General features: G+C 36.8%; 1 protein-coding gene across 1 annotated transcript in view; it reads left to right on the forward strand.

Moving 5' to 3' along the window:
- Positions 1 to 1,034: 1,034 nt before the first annotated feature.
- FAM172A (family with sequence similarity 172 member A) overlaps positions 1,035 to 16,567 on the forward strand; it is a 2,873,056-nt gene continuing 2,857,523 nt past the window's right edge. Inside the window, exon 1 of the mRNA XM_044064137.1 lies at positions 1,035 to 1,102. The gene's annotated coding sequence lies outside the window, so the exon portion shown is untranslated. The remainder of the gene's footprint in view (positions 1,103 to 16,567) is intronic.

Genomic DNA, 16,567 nt, shown 5'->3' on the forward strand with positions numbered 1-16,567 from the left:
AGCAGGATTCTTGGGACGGAAGTTCAGAATTCAAGCTTTAAGTTTGGCCTTTTTTTCACAGAAACATGACTGACTCCCTCAAACACACCTGGACAACTTTCAACTCCACAAATGCAATTCTAGCACCATATAAATTCTCATATTACTGTATTACTAATACCAATTAAACGCTATTTATAGATCTTCAGAAATTAAGACAAACGAACTGAAGGAGCAGCAGGGCCTTTCATTTCAACTGTACAAATAGCGTGTCACGGCATCTTTAATGAAATATCCTTTTCAGGCATTTATCTGGGTAATGTAATGATGGCCAGATCCGTATGCATCTCAGTTTTTATTAACAAATGTAGACGAGCCATGGAATAAATCTGTCAGTTTAAATGGCAGCAGATGAAACTTACAACCAAAATATTCTGTCATGAAGCATATAAAACAAGGCCTGTTAACAAAATGCTTTCCGTATTTAGGGTTTGATTTCTCTACTAAGTCTACTGCTCCAAGTCAGGCAGTACCCCAGGACTGACCCTGAAAAGGTCCATTCAGTGCTCTAGCCCGACTAACACATACAAATAAAATAAATGCATGGATCCTTCCTAAATAAATGAGAAGGAAACAATTACCACAGTCAGTTACTACCTATAAAAAACTACTTAAAGGGCAACAAATACAAGCAAAAAAGGCCTCGGCAAACACACAATATACGATCACGCTTCTTATCAGCTGATATACATTCAGTTATTTTCCGACAGTTATTAAATACCGTTCAGAAACATGTTAACTCTTAACGTTATAATTTCAATAACTAAGATCTGCACATGTATATCGATTATGCATTTATATGTGTGTGTGTATATATAAATATATATACGCACAAATACTCTGCAACAGAATAATAACAACATTCACCACCTAACACAAATATATATTACAGATACAGTTCCTTATACTAAACGTTGGTAAACCCCATTGCCATAAAACATATTTCACGGTTTGCGCGCTAAGTACGATAGGGGACTTATTTCTAAGTAGCACACATTACCGGTAGAGCATCGTTGAGGATTGTCGTAATATTTGGGAGCCGTACGGTTGTATAGTGTGTAAGGTAGTTGTGCTTATTTAAACAGTTGCGTTTCAGCATAGAGTAAGACATGTGTACCGTTCCAGTTTGTGTGGGGAGAGTTCACTCTGAAACAAGTTTGAAGTAAAAGGAGTGTCCATCATTTTGTTTAAACGTCATTCAACACTTAACTGTAATTTTGTATTGCTGTAGTGAAAATGTTTGTTCTCTTTTGGGATGTTTTAATATTTCAGTATAAATCCTTTAAGCTGGTCTTTATTGCAAAGTATACCACTTTGCAAATATTCAGTCTTCCATGAAAATATTTAGTTAACTTATCGCAAGCATTAAAGTGTAGTATGCACTAATGATTCTACTTGATTGTGGTTTAAACTGCACAAATAATACCTTTCTGAATGCTTACCCATGTAGTTAACTGTATGCCATATACTTAAACCAGTCCATATTTTGGGGGTGGGGTGGGGGGGGCGTATTTCTTTTATTTAAATATGGTGTGCATTGTGGGTTGTTGGTGGTAGCTTTACATACTGCTTTCGTTTTATGTCACACTGGGATTATACCCGTGAGTGTTGCACGTGGTAGGCAAAAAGTACAGATACTCCCTTTTGAGCAAATATAGGGTGCAATAAAGATATGGTGCTGGGTAAACATATACATTGCTTAGAAATAACGTGTGAACAGGAAAATGCAGAATGGCATAAATTCACGTTACACATTGTAATGGAAGCATCTAATGTAAGTCTACAACTACGGAAGCAAATTCTAAGTAGGGTAGTGAATTTCAGTTCAACTACAGGTATTTTGTTACTGTCCGAAGTTTGGGAAGTCTGTGCCTGTGCATTCCTGCTCACTTTAATTACGGATCCTCAACTCTTAGTCTGGTCTTTTATAGACAAGCGTTTTCCCTTTTATGTTTGGCAATCTTTATATTCAATGAGACAGATTAAAATGATTTTGCATTCGGGTTGGAAGTCATGTCAGAATTTGTTTGTATTCATTTTTATCAATCTATCTATCCTCTGTTGATTAGGTAGATAGGCAAACCCAAGTATCCTACCCCCTGTGTCAGTGGCAGTAGAATACTTAAGCAAATATTATATGCCTTAATTTATTTTTTTACAGTACAGATGGATAATGGGTAAGAAGTGTTGTGACAGGCTGGACATTTTACTTTTAGATGAAGGTGTATCTTAGGAGTAACAATAATAAATAAGAGTTGTAAGAGAAAACAAGTTAGTTAGCTGAAAGCATTTGCATTGCAAGGGTTCAGTTAAGTGATTCGTTGTGAGTTTACTAAATTGTGGGAAAATGTGAATATTTCTGATGTCTGGTGAGAGTGAATTCTAAGCTGCAAGGGTTAGTTTATGGAGGATTACCTCTACAGAAGCAGGTACAAGTGTAGTGGGGTGGAGTGGAGGAGACTGTAAAGTGTTACAGAGTGTCTGATTTTCTTGAATGTCAGTGGTGGGTAGTGTTGGGAGGAAATGACTGTGTTGTGTGCCAGGAGTGGGCAAAAATCAAAGTGAAGTATTTTATAAGCTCATGGAGAGAAAAAAAAGGTAGCACATTTGTTAGATGGGATTGTGCCTTTGAGTTAAGTTGTCAGCAGTGTGGAGTCTTCAAGATTAATTACATGCCATATTTGATAAAGGTGCTTTGTGAAATAGGTGAGGATTGCAGGAGTGACAAAAAGCAGTGTGTGGTAGTGAATATTAGAGTTTAAGAATGAGTAATTTTGTGTTATAGCTGTATTTGCTTTAGAGTTAAATCATTTTATAGAGTAATAGGCTATTTTGAATTGGTTGAGAAGTCTGTGAGTATGATCATTTGAGAAGGAAAGGTGGAAGAAGGTTTTTGATACAAGATGACACAGAATTCTTAGAACTGACTGGTTTTGCTGTAAATTACATATTTGTAGAGGTCAGATTCATAAGAAGTTTGTAGAGTGTGAATATTTTAATTGCCTTTAAGGGTGTGAACATCCATCTGAGCAAAAGGATCATTTTGATTTGAAGAAAGACACTGGTAATGTTATTGATGAAGAGAGAAAGGAGAATTGGACTGAGAATAAAACTTGAATGACCCCTGAATTAATTATAGAGAGGGAATTCCTGCAGACAACTTGCACAGGTCTGTTTAGATAACTAGGACACAGTTTCAGCTGAAAATCCTATATTGGACAGTTTTTGTAGTAAACTAGGGAGATTAACTGGGTCAAATGTACATCTGAGACTACCAAAGCATCCTCCATTGACATAAACATTATCTGTGTTTAATAAAAGTAAAGCAAATGGTTTGGAGGATGTCAGTTGTGGGAACAATCAACTAGGTTGAATGTTCATCTGAGATTAGCAAAAAACTCTGTGATTAGAAAACTATTATCTGTATGTAAAATAAAAAAAGTGGCTTGGATGATGTCAGTGGTAGTGTTGTGCCAATGTCTGAATCCATCTTGTAAGAAATTATTTTGTAGTTTTCATGGCATGTTAGAATTTGATTTATGTATGAATTTCTTAATTCTTTTTTTTTTTTATATAGGAATGATAGGTTTGTTGTGGGCCTATAATGGTCCATCTAAGCTAGGTTTCATTGAGTGGGGATAATTCTAGAGAACAGACGTTGCTTATATATGTAGGCAAGAGGCTGTGTGTGTAAAATGAAGTTTGTTAGGCAAGTTGGATGAAGATAAATGGTAGGCCAGAAGTTCTTTTTACAAATTTAAATGAATATACTGAATGTAGTGACAGAGTGTTAAAGTTCAATATAGGTAGTAGTTTGATGGAGAAGAAGAGATATATTGGTTGGATTTTGTGGTGGATGAGCTGCAAGACAAGGGAAGAATAAGTGATTCAGTGTGTAGGTGCAGTTATTGTCGGATAAGGAGTTGCTAAAAGGGGTCAAGTTCTTGTTGTAATTTTAGTCCATTGTACCTCTGGATTGCCATTGTGTACTTTTGTGCATAATTACACTACCTACATTTTGCTGCTGTAATGACATTTCTGGTGTCGAGCTGCAAGTTAAGAATGAACATGATAGCAAGGGTTGTTGGTGTATTTCCAGAGATTTCAGGCACTCCATTTCTCACATGCTATTTAGTTTCTCTCAAGCCAAACAGTCAAATTCATGTAACATATGAATGTCTGAAAGTTCTGTGAAGCAACACCAACACAATGGATGAGGTATTCACTGTTTAATGTCTTATGAGAGATATTACAAACATGCATACATCTCACCCAGTTCATTCATAAAAAAAAAGCCAGGGCTAAAGACGATTATAACGATGAGCGGTGACTCAAAAGTTAGGTCTTATTTTATTAGTTGCTGTTTTTCACTTACAAAAGCTGTTGGAATAAAGTGATGTATATTAACCTGCAATTTGTAAAAATAAAAATCTCTAACTATAATTACTTGGACGCTATCATTATTTGGACAGTTTAATGATTTTTATTTCTCAGTTGGTTTCCATAAAATTATAAACTTTGTTATATGAGTAAAGATCTGTGATTTTCATAGGTAGGGTATCAAGACATGAAGACGTGTCCAAGTTCTGGACATTATCCATTTTGGGAAAAATGGCAATAGCATTTTTATTGTTTGCAGATGACCTCCAGCATGAAGAGTCTGTAATCTCCAGCATGAAGTGAAATGATTCATTGCTGTGTGTGAAACAAATGAGATGTAAAGAAGCCACTTCCAAATCAGGGATCATGGTTCTGTCCCAGAAATGAGTGGGTTACTCTCTCCAGTTGAGTACTTACTTCTGGTAGAGGGGTTTAAGAGAATCTTGAAGTGTTGTTCACAAGTGAGGGAAGGGAGCATCAGGAGATTGATTAGCAGATTGGTTCTGCAACAGCTGTACAGTAGTTGTACGAGACAGTGGTGGGGAAGTGAGAGCTGAGTCTTAGGATAAAGCTGTCAGTGTACCATTCTCTGTGTTCCCATCCTCATCTAGGGTCATAACACTGGGCAGTGACTAAAAATGTGGATTCACACATACAAGTGGCAGAAATGAGGTTACTTCTCAGTATAGTTGGCCTCATTGTCAGTGGTACAGTGCCCAGCCTGGCAGTCTAACAGAATCTGAGATTGAAGCCACTACTCCTCCATTTTGAGAAAAATCAGTTGAGGTGGTTTTAGTCACCTTGTGTGAATGCCCTCTGGGTCCCTCCTACTGGAGATTACCAGATACAGCCCGCTGTGAGGAGGCACTATGGCTGCCCCAGGACACATCAGAGGGAATATGTTTCTTAGCTTGTTTGGGAACACCTGAAGATCATGAGATCATGCAAGAAGAACCCGGGGCTGTTGCTGGGGATGGGGGGGGGGGGTCTGTCCTGCCATTGTCGGCTTATAATCATTACAACCTTCACCTGGACAAGTGGTTTAAAATGTTGATGTGAGGAAGATAAATTAAGAACGTTCTGTGACAGCCCATTAATGGCTCTTTGTAAGGAGGTAGGTGGCACCATCAGGTACAAATCCTGGTTAGACTGTGACCATTTGAAGAGAGCAGGGTTATCAACTGTTTTGACAATCTTTTTATCTATGACTTAAATGCTTCCATTCTATACATTAAAAGTTCACTTATTCATGCAGTAATTTCTTTAAGTAGTAACAATTGAAAGTTGGCAACAGATTACCAGACTATTGAGCACTGCTGCTCCTTTTTAGCTTTCTTTTTGGAAGTCTGCATGGATTATTCTTCAGAGCTTGCTGCACTTTGGAGTGACTGCTGTGCTGCTGCTGTGGAACTGTAATTGTTTTGTTGGTATTTCATGGCCAGCAAATTATTGTAGTTCCATGTTACTGGAGTGGTTGGAGAACATGGATGAAAGATGCTTTTGTGGTGTTTTTTGGTATTTTGATTGTGTTTTTGAAGGGGTAACTTGGCTGAAAGTTGTCTGTTGAGAATTTTTTGGACTTTGTCACTGATTTTGTGGTATTTTTTGGTATTTTGATTGTGTTTTTGAAGGGGTAACTTTGCTGAAAGTTGTCTGTTGGGAATTTTTTGGACTTTGTGGCTTCTCAATTTATTTTACTGTTTTGGAGGAGACTGTAAAGTGCGATCCATTCTTTTCCTTCAAGGTTAGTGAATTTTAAACTATTTGTAGTTTTGCTTTGTTTTGCAGTTTGTTCTACTGATAAGTACATTGTGTTTGTTTCACTTGTGAATATACTTTAATTTTCTTGAAGATGACATTGGATTCTAGGACATTAAAGTTGATGTTCTTGAATAGATACCCTGTTTGTTCAATCAGTATTGTTCTGTAAAACTGCCTTTATTTGGGATATTGCTGTAATGTTCAGAAGGACATTTTGCTCTAATATGGTTTAATATTTACCTACTAAAGCTTACAGAATGTAGCAGTTTGAGTTACATACATTGTATTGGTGTTTAATCAGTTATGTTTATTAACTTTGTAAAATTGTTTCTGTGTTGTTGGTAATTGTATTGAATTTATCTTTGAAGATTTTTGCAGATTTTAATTCATCTTTTATATAACTATTGTGGGTTCAACTGTTGTTATACGACCATTGTTCAATTTCTTGTTGATGTAATGGGCTTGCTAAGCTTGGACATGAGTTTATAACCAACATCAGGTACCAAGCTGTATTCAGTAAATGTAAAAAGATAGATAGTTTTTTAAACATTTTTGCAGTAAGCTCTTTAAAGCACTGGAAATGCTTTAAACTACAGCCTTGTAACTAATACAATATAATGATGTATCCCTGTATACCTGCAAAAGTAATATACTTATAAAGTTCTGGAATGCTCAAGTGTTGAGAATGATGAGGTATCATCTCACATCACTTTGGTATTGTTGCATTTTCTTTGCTGACACAAGTAGCTAGCACCTTTACATGGGTATTTGTTTCTGGTCGGTCTTAAGGGACCCATTTATGTGCATATATTTCACATGACACAGTTTACATGTGTGTGTGTGTGTGTGTCTTTTTCTTTCTCTCTCTCTCCCACACACAAATATGTTGAGGAATTACTGTTGATCAGGTCTGCATCCTTACACAGAACAAAAGATCCAATTAATTGCTGTCTATACCAAACATTGTCAGTTTTGTTTATGACTACTTTGTACCAAATAGTTTGCAGGTATTAGTTAAAAATTAATGGAAGATAAGAGAAATTCCAGCCAGAATGGAAGAAGTAGAGTGCAAATCTGTCTAGGAGACAGACCATTTGCACTAAAAATTATTTCAAAGGTGAGATGTGTGTTCATGTTAAACTGTTTTGCTTTGGGTGCTGCTTACTTTAAGTGAGGGCTGAGGAGAATTTAAACAGACAGACATGCCTGTACCTAGTGAGTAAATAAATTAAGCTTAGTACAGTATGATATTCCATTACATTTTCACCAGGTATGCATTGAGCTGTTGAATGCCTTGTAAATTGTTTCAAGGCATACAGATATTCATTTGAAATCCTTGAATCTTATTATGAGGCAGTAAAGATGTAGAGAAAAACACACTTGTACAAGTTGGGTCATAAATTTAAAATATGGATTCTCTGAATCCTAACTATTGGATTGGCAAAATCGGGCACTTAAGTTTTGTAATGCAGGGTCAAAATTTAGGCTGTTTTCCACGATGGAACCAAGACAGTTGTATAGCATTATATTCTTTTACTTCGTGTTGTGGATGAAAGACACATTTTGATTTTAGTTAGTTGTCAAAGTGAAAAAAAAAGTTTGTCAAAAGCCTATTTCAACCTATTCTTCTATTTAACCACCTCCTGTATAAATACTGCAGACAAGCACTGCTGCTGTGTTTTTCTTTTGTGTCTTTACTGTCTTATATTCCCTTCTTTTGCTGACCACACATGCGTATCTGCAATTTCTGCAGTTAACATTTTGCACTGACACGTGCATGTTTACTGTTATTGGCAGATACTAGCTGAACAAAGTGAAGAGTATGTTTTTGTGGCATTGTGATGGCAAGTTTATCATTTATTTTTCTCTTAGTGGACAGTTTTGTAGTCCCTCCTGGTGAAGCTCATGCAAGAGTGAAATATGTATGTGTAGTTTGAGTATTTATTTGCTGTGAAGGATCAGTGCAGCTAAATGGATAAGGGTGATGACTTTATGCATTTTTTCAGACATGCAAATAGAAAGTACATACTGTGTTAGAGCTGATTTGGTTAGTAAGTGTCACTTCCATGTCACCTATGGAATGGTTGAACAATACAGTAGAATAGTGCAGGTTAACATGATAGTGAATTTAGAATGAGATTAAACATTTTATTGATTGTTGATAGGTAATATTAATTCGGAGGCTATTTCTGGAGTGTTTGGGGTTGTGAACTTTTTTTTCAGCACTGATACAGAAATGACTTTTTGGACTTTAGCTAGTAGCAAGAGCAAGTGGAAGAAAATTACCTCTTAGAACTTGGCTAATGACTTAAAAAAAGAAAAAATATTAGTAAATGGTAACCTTCTAGACCAAAGGAAAACACTCTGACCTGTGAATATAGTGCAGATGCAGAACATCTGAAAATCAGAATAGTGGATTAGTGTGTGTTGGGAATTTGCATTAAAATTTAAATATTTACTATTGACTATTCAGTGGAATTTTAATATGCATTTAATATTTAATAAAATGCAGTGTAGGTTTGGTTTTTCCTTGGAAAGGCTGAATGTTTGATAATTTAGGAAGCTTAGAACTTGGCTTGAAATTTTGAAAGGTCAGTACATTTTGAATTTTTGTTTTGTTGCATCAAGTTAACTTGTAAAAGTACTTTAATGGCATGTGCTTTATAAATTAAGATGTTGAGCATAAAGGAAGAATGTGCTAAAGTCTAAAGCCTAGCAGGTTAGGAATTCTGGGCCATGTGGGTCGTCATTATTTTTGTATTACATTTGAGGTCTTGGGATCTTCTGGCTTCTTTAGGGTCTGAACATCTTTTCATGGTTTTAATTATGATGATGTTGTTGAGTCTTTCAGCTTTTCCCAGTTAGGGGTCGCCACAGCGAAACTCCGGTCCGCTAATAATTGGTAGTTGATTTTTACATGCCGAGTTACCAGCCCTGACGCACAACCTTCAACGAAGGTACGCCCATTCACGCATGTCTCCACGCAGAAGATGCTCTAGCTGAGAATCGAACTGGACAGCGTCTTACTGTGAGTCGACAATGCTACCGCAGCACCACCACCACGGGTCTGTTTTAATTATGATGATAATTGCACAAAATGGTTTGATTTGTAAGCAGATATGAATGACATGTTTGGCTAAAGTATAGTGTGATGAAATGTGTCCCATTCCATTAGGTGTCTCACTTAAACATTTCCTAACAAAATTTCCTAATATTCTAATAGGCTTGTAAGAGTTGCAGATGGAAAGGGATTATAGTATATATCTTTATTAAATGGCTTAATATCAATACCATAGTGTCAGAAAACAGAATATTCTTGCTTTACTGTCTTCCCTGCATCATTTGATTTGGTGTGCTGTCTTGGTTATGTGAGCAAAATAGTTAATCAATTTGCACCACATTCCAGAGGAACCACCATATGTCAGGGAGTTACACAACTAGAAACAGAAGTAGGAAAAGTCAAATTCTGTAACACTTGGATACAGGAAGTATTTAGTGTATGTAAGTGTGCATTTGTTAGTCATTCATTCTGGGAGTCACACTGAGTCTTGGAATATCAAATAGTTACTGTTATACAATTTGGGAAGCATGATAGCAGGACTTGCTGAAGTCAAGTAGTAATTTAATGCTTTAGTGACTGACAACGTACATGCTGTAGAGGACCCATTCAAGTGGCACAGTGAATATAAGAAATCTGGAGGTGTCCTATATGAATGATTATCCTATATTAACCTCAAAAATACTGACTCAAGTATCTAAATCTACTCTGTTGTATAACTAGAAGCAGCATGAAGCTAGGTTAAGAAGGGACGTGATGATTAGTGATCAGCAGTATGGTTTCATGCCGGGGAAGAGCACTACAGATGCGAGGTTTGCTGTGAGAGTGTTGATGGAGAAGTACAGAGTAGGTCAGAAGGAGTTGCATTGTGTTTTTGTAGACTTAGAGAAAGCATATGACAGGGTGCCTAGAGAGGAGTTGTGGTATTGTATGAGGAAGTCTGGAGTGTCAGAGAAGTATGTAAGAGTGGTACAGGATATGTACGAGGGTAGTGTGACAGTAGTGAGGTCTCCGGTGGGAGTGACAGATGCGATTAAGGTGGAGGTGGGATTACATCAAGGATCAGCTCTGAGCCCTTTCTTATTTGCAAGGGTGATGGACAGGTTGACAGACGAGATCAGACAGGAGTCCCTGTGGGCTATGATGTTTGCAGATGACATTGTGATTTGTAGTGAGAGTAGGGAACAGGTGGAGGAGACCCTGGAGAGATGGAGATATGCTCTAGAGAGAAGAGGAATGAAGGTCAGCAGGACTAAGACAGAAGATATATGTGTGAGAATGAGAGGGAGGATAGAGGAATGGTGAGGATGCAAGGAGTAGAGGTGGCGAAGGTGGATGAGTTTAAATATTTGGGATCAGTAGTTCAGAGTAATGGTGAGTGTGGAAGACTGGTGAAGAAGAGAGTAGAGGCAGGATGGAGTGGGTGGACAAGAGTGTCAGGATTGATTTGTGACAGACTAGTACCAGTAAGAGTGAAAGGGAAGGTCTGCAAGAGGGTAGTGAGACCAGCTATGTTATATGGGTTGGAGACAGTGGCATAGACAAAAAGGCAGGAGTCAGAGCTGGATGTGGCAGAGTTAAAGATGTTAAGATTTGGACTGGGTGTAACGAGGGTGGACAGGATTAGGAATAAGTATATTAGAGGGTCAGCCGAGGTTGGAATGTTTGGGGACAAAGCCAGAGAGGCAAGATTACGTTGGTTTGGACATGTGCTGAGGAGGGATGCTGAGTATATTGGGGAAAAAGATGCTAAGGATGAAGCTGCCAGGTAACAGGAAAAGAGGAAGGCCTTAGATAATGTTTATGGATGTGGTGAAAGAGGACATGCAGGTGGTTGGTGTGACAGAGCAAGATGCAGAGGACAGGAAGAAATGGAAACATGATCCGTTATGACGACCCCTAACGGGAACAGCCGAAAGATGATGATGAGTATAAATAGAACCTGCTGGTGTGACCATCTCTCCCAAATGACCCAGTTTCCCTGCAGTGTGAAAATCATATTAAAATTCCACTGAATAGTCAACTGTAAACATTTCAGGAGCTTGTCATACTTGATTTTTTGAAAAACCATTACGTTTGTTTTTCTGGTTGAACCATATGATTTGGATAGATAAAAGCCACCAGTGGCATTATAGTCTATTATGGGTAGAGTAGTTGCCCTAACATGGTTTTATATGTACTGTCTTTGCATGCATTATATCTACCTCATTTAGAGTCCCGATGTACAATATAGGTTGTGTCAGTACAATGTGAGAATCTTAATTGTGTTAAACAGTAAACACTCATGTGGTAGCTGTCATAACACTATACTGTTTCAGTTATTCTTTATGCAGTACATATAATGTTCTTGCAAGTAGCACATATAGTATTTTTTCTCAAATATTAAGATTTTTAAGATTCATATAGCATATCATAATATAGAAATAGTCATACATATTGATTTATCAACCACACAATGAGAGAGGAAACCTACCTAACAAAACAACAAGATTGTCTATTAGATGTGTCCAAACTGCGGCCCTCTACCTCTAACTCCAACATCGATGTACGCATGCCCCAAAACACTTTTTTGTTGTGTTTTTCATTGCCGTGACCTGCAAATTTAACATCGATGTGCGCATGCACCAAAGCATCCTTCTAGTTTTTATTTTTTTGCACCAAAGAAGGGTCTGTGTGTTCGCGCCATTATTTCGTGCCAAAGAATCAGTGTGTGTGTTCTTGTTGAAGAGGGACTCGTCTATGGATTTGCTGCCTTTGCCTTTTAAAGAGACAGCACTTAACCTGTGTTAATAGGTAAGTATGGTGTGAGTGCATGCATGCATGAAAGCAGAATGTTTGTGTGTGTGAAAGTAGAAGTGTGTGTATGTGTGTGTGTTTATGTGTGCATGACAGAGAGACAGAGAGAGACACATGCACAAAGAGGCTAACGTACAAACAAGTTGGCTCACAAATCCATCCTACATTAAAATACACTTTCATTAAATTGCAGGTTTTCTGACAGGGAGAGTTTTGTATTGAATATGAAATCATACCTCTCAACTGTATGGAGGTTCGAAGAATGTCTAGATTTTTGCCTCATCTTCCAATTTGTGTCTTTTGGTTAGGAAATAAAAGTTGTCATCCAAGGTAATGCAGTCCCAGGGATTAAGAATGAGACAGCAGCCTAGGGTTAATGGGTCAGTAATGGATTGACTAATGTGGGACTGTAGCATATAAAGTTTATTGTTTTTTTTTTTTTTTTGACAAACAAAAAAAATCACCCAGTACTGTCTTGTCATTGGTGGGTTCTAAGCAGTGGTAGATTGGACAACAGTAAGCATATCTTTGGTGGATCATCAATACTAGCAAATCATGTGGGCACAATGTCATTTTTTTAAATGTTGGGGGTGCTGCAATAGTAGATGATTATTAAAGACAGAAACTTACAAACTGTGGAGAATATTTTTTTTGTTTCAAAACCTGATACTTGGGTACTAGGAATGCCAAAAATAGATTTTTTAAGACATAGCTTCTTGCCATTTACAGTGGCTGGATATTTACATTTAATGGACAATGTTAGCAGTATGAGTGTGGTCCAGTAGGGATCTGGAGGATGTAAGTCTACCACTGCCAATGTCTTGTAAAGTGACCTGGAAATGGATATTGGGATGTTACTGAAAAAATACAGCAAGTGGGCTTTGAAATGTAATTTAATTAAACAAAGTGCACTTGCAATTTACAGGCCATAATTTAATTTACTTCAGGTAGTCCAGATCCTGGTAGATTGTATACCATTAGACTTAATTAGGGAGAGGTGTCATTCTGTGGGAAATAAGCAGACCTAGTTTCAGTGAAAGCTCTGTGGTTGTTTGCAGGTAGGAAGTTGCAGGATGTGAAGCCAGTGTGTTTTATTATTTTTAATGGATTTGTCATTTCAAAGTATGGTTTTCTTTGTTGCAAAAGAAGGCAGGATTGAATGCGTCATATAATGCTTAACTGACAAAAATGGGATAGAAACATTATACGTGATGTATAAAGTTTGCAGCTACACTTGTTTCAATGGTGTCTGTGATGCATAACTATTTTTGGGCCTGTGTCCCAATTTTATTTTTCGCTTTGTCCAGAATTCTTGCTCTAAGGATAAGAGGTATGGTTCCATGCTAAATCAGAAGGTTGTATTTACCTTGGAAGACTTTTCAGCATAATTATGAGAAGCAGAGCTTTTTTAATATCTTCACTTATTTCCAATATAAACTGCCATGTAACCTTGCAAATAACTTTCTTAATACACTACTTTAATTCTTTTGGAATTGACAGGTATGCTTCATTGGTTCGGACGTAAGCATAGTGTGCTGTGACTGATTTCTTGCAGCAGTCTGTGGCTTACTTATCACAATAACTTTTCTGTGTTTCTGGGTGTGTGATCAATTTAACAGTTTTAAAGATGTTTTCCAAAATTAAATAAATACATAATAAATGAAAAAAAGTAATCCTTTCTTCACTTTGAGCTATTGACAAAGTGTGGAGATTTGTTTTTTTCAAAAGCAATGGTCAACATTACAGCTTAGTAAATGGTCAGTCTGTGAATAACTTCTGCACAAATTAAAATGTCTGAATGTCAGATGGCTGTAGATTGGAGGGAAGTTTATATGTTTACTCCAGTATGTAGTATGATCTTAGAGAATTTATAGATTTCGTATTGATTTAATTTTTGCTGAGCAGTTGTTTGTTGATTTATTGATGGCCCTTTTGGTGGTGGGAAATTGCATGGATGAATCCATTTCTGTTATCATTTTTTTTTTCAGATATTTTGACTCCCAGGCAATTTCAATCAGTGAGACTGTGTCATGTGATTACTGAGGTTGCCTATTTTACAAGTAGGGGCTCCTTTTCTGTGTGTGTGTGTGTGTGTGTGTGTGTGTGTGTGTGTGTGTGTGTGTGTGTGTGTGTGTGTGTAAGAGAGATTTAATATTTATACTGAATATATTTTTGCAAATGGAATTCTTAGTTAAATAGGCGCCTCTTCTTAATCAAGTAGACTTGAGTAACCAATATTAGATCTTAGCCATCCAGCTGGGAAAGTTTAGTATGTGGATTTTCTTTCCAGTTTGATGAAGGCTATGCTACTTACTTAAGGAGTACATTCATGGCTAGCCATCCAGTTGTAGTGTTGTTGAACTACATTGTTTGATAATTAGAGGAGCTTTTTAAGAAGTTGAAAGTTTTTGTGTCAAGAACCTGTCTATACAAAGTGGCTTGTTTATGTTGCAGTGAAGGCTGTGGTCTTTGTAGTGAGTGTTTTAAATATAACCAGTATTTCTGAGGTGGAGAAAGTCTCTTAAGGCAGGATCTTTTTTAGCCTGGAAAGCAAGACAGTGATGAAATTTATAGGGGCCAGTGAGAGACAGAGGAAAGCAAGAAGCGTTTTATTCTGTTTGGATAACTAAGTGAACTCAGTCCTTTGACCTTTTTTTGTCAGAAATGGTTGTAGTCTTTCTTTTGGCATGGTGTTTTGCTGAGGCACGTGCCAAAAGGGGTGTTGCGCTCAATAATTCCTCTTGTAAAGGAAGAATACAGGGATGTTATGACCTCCTTGTCCATGGATGAGATACCCTTACTAATGAGGTGGGCCATGTAAAAAGCTTTCCGTACAACGGAGACAATGTGGTGGTCAAAAGTCAGGTTTCTATCAACATGGGTGCCCAAGCACCTCACGACTGATTGCGTGCTTATTAATGTGATAATTTGTGGGGACATCGCTCTCCTGAAAGGGGATGATTGTGCATTCTTTGGCATTTAGCTCAAGGCCATGTTTCTGGCATCAGTCATTTGTTTGGGTGAGACCCTCTTGAGGCTTATTCAGGATTGTTTTATTAAGTCAGTAATGTGAATTATTTACTTAATTGCACATTTGTTGGCTTATTTTTATGGATTATAGTATTGTAGGTCTGCTAATCTTGACATTGTATATAGATGGACTGCTGGAGTTGTTTTCCCAGTGAGAAATGCTAGTGTTGTAGTGAATATCTGTTTATTTGTAAAAAAAAAATCTATATATTAACTAAGATGTTAGAGTTAACTGTTAGATTAGAGAATTAAAATCAGAATGAGAATTAGAATTTTACGGAAAATATTAGGGATTTATTAATTGTTCGAATGCACCTACAGTACAGCCAGGAGGTCGACCTTGGTCTCCTGTGGCAGCGAAAGAGTTAACTATATGATATATTTTATATGCGGCCCAGAGACAATTTCTGTTCACTCAATGTGGCCCCGGCAAGCCAAAAGGTTGGACACCCCTTTAGAAGAAGTGGACGGTATGGATTGTTTCTTTTCTTCACAGAGACAAGCCGAAGGAAATGGTTGAAAAACTACTGATAAGAAAAAGAAGGAACTAAAAGACAAATATTTGATATTTCTTTTTTGTATTCTTCATAATATTCAAAAAATTCACCTTTTTTCATGTCTCAAAATATAACAATAATTCACACCTGTGATACTCATGATGCACTCTAACAAAAGCAACTTAAGCTTAAAACCAAAAAACTAAGGTAAAATTATTTCATCTTTTTATTCTTTTCATGTCATTTTATATATATATATATATATATATATATATATATATATATATATATCACTATAAATAGTCATTAATACTTGTCTAAATGTTTCTATTAAATATGTTAAGAAGTGAAAAAAAAACATTTGTAAACAATTATATTAACTGTCTAGGCTCTATGACAGTATAATGCACCGTGACTATACCATACTCAGAGCCATCATATAAGGATTGCAGTACTGTACTGTCATGGTTAATGGTTTCATATGTGCTGTTTTAAAAAAAAAAAGACTTTTTATAGGCCCTTCTTGCTAATTTAGAATTGCTTAAAAGGTATGTATGAATGAAATGAAATACCACTGCATTTGTAAATAAAATGAGAATGTTTGTAGAAAGCTTTGTTCAGTTTATATCCAAGCAATGCTGCACACATTTGTTTTTCTTGGAAATAAGTAGCATTCTTACTCTTTATATGCTTAGTTTGAAATGAAATTGGAATGCTAGCAACTGCATTTTGAGAGGAAGTCGACATTTTTAGTGTTTCACCAGTCAGAGAGCAGCTGCCTAAGAGGCTATTCATTGTTTCATTGTATTCTGTGTTCATATACAGCTTAATGGGTTAATCAACAAGGAGCCTGTATCCAAATTCATTTATCTTAAGCTTATTCCCTGCAAATAGAGCGTTAATAGGCACTTTAAAAAATATAGAATCTGAAGTAGTTTACTTCATTTGGTCTTCAATCTGTGGGATACCGGATCCGTATTGGATCCAAGTCGGCAATCTCACTAGC

This window comes from Protopterus annectens, chromosome 2.part2 (assembly GCF_019279795.1).
Source record: "Protopterus annectens isolate FY-2018-M chromosome 2.part2, PAN1.0, whole genome shotgun sequence".
Lineage (NCBI taxonomy): Eukaryota > Metazoa > Chordata > Ceratodontiformes > Protopteridae > Protopterus > Protopterus annectens.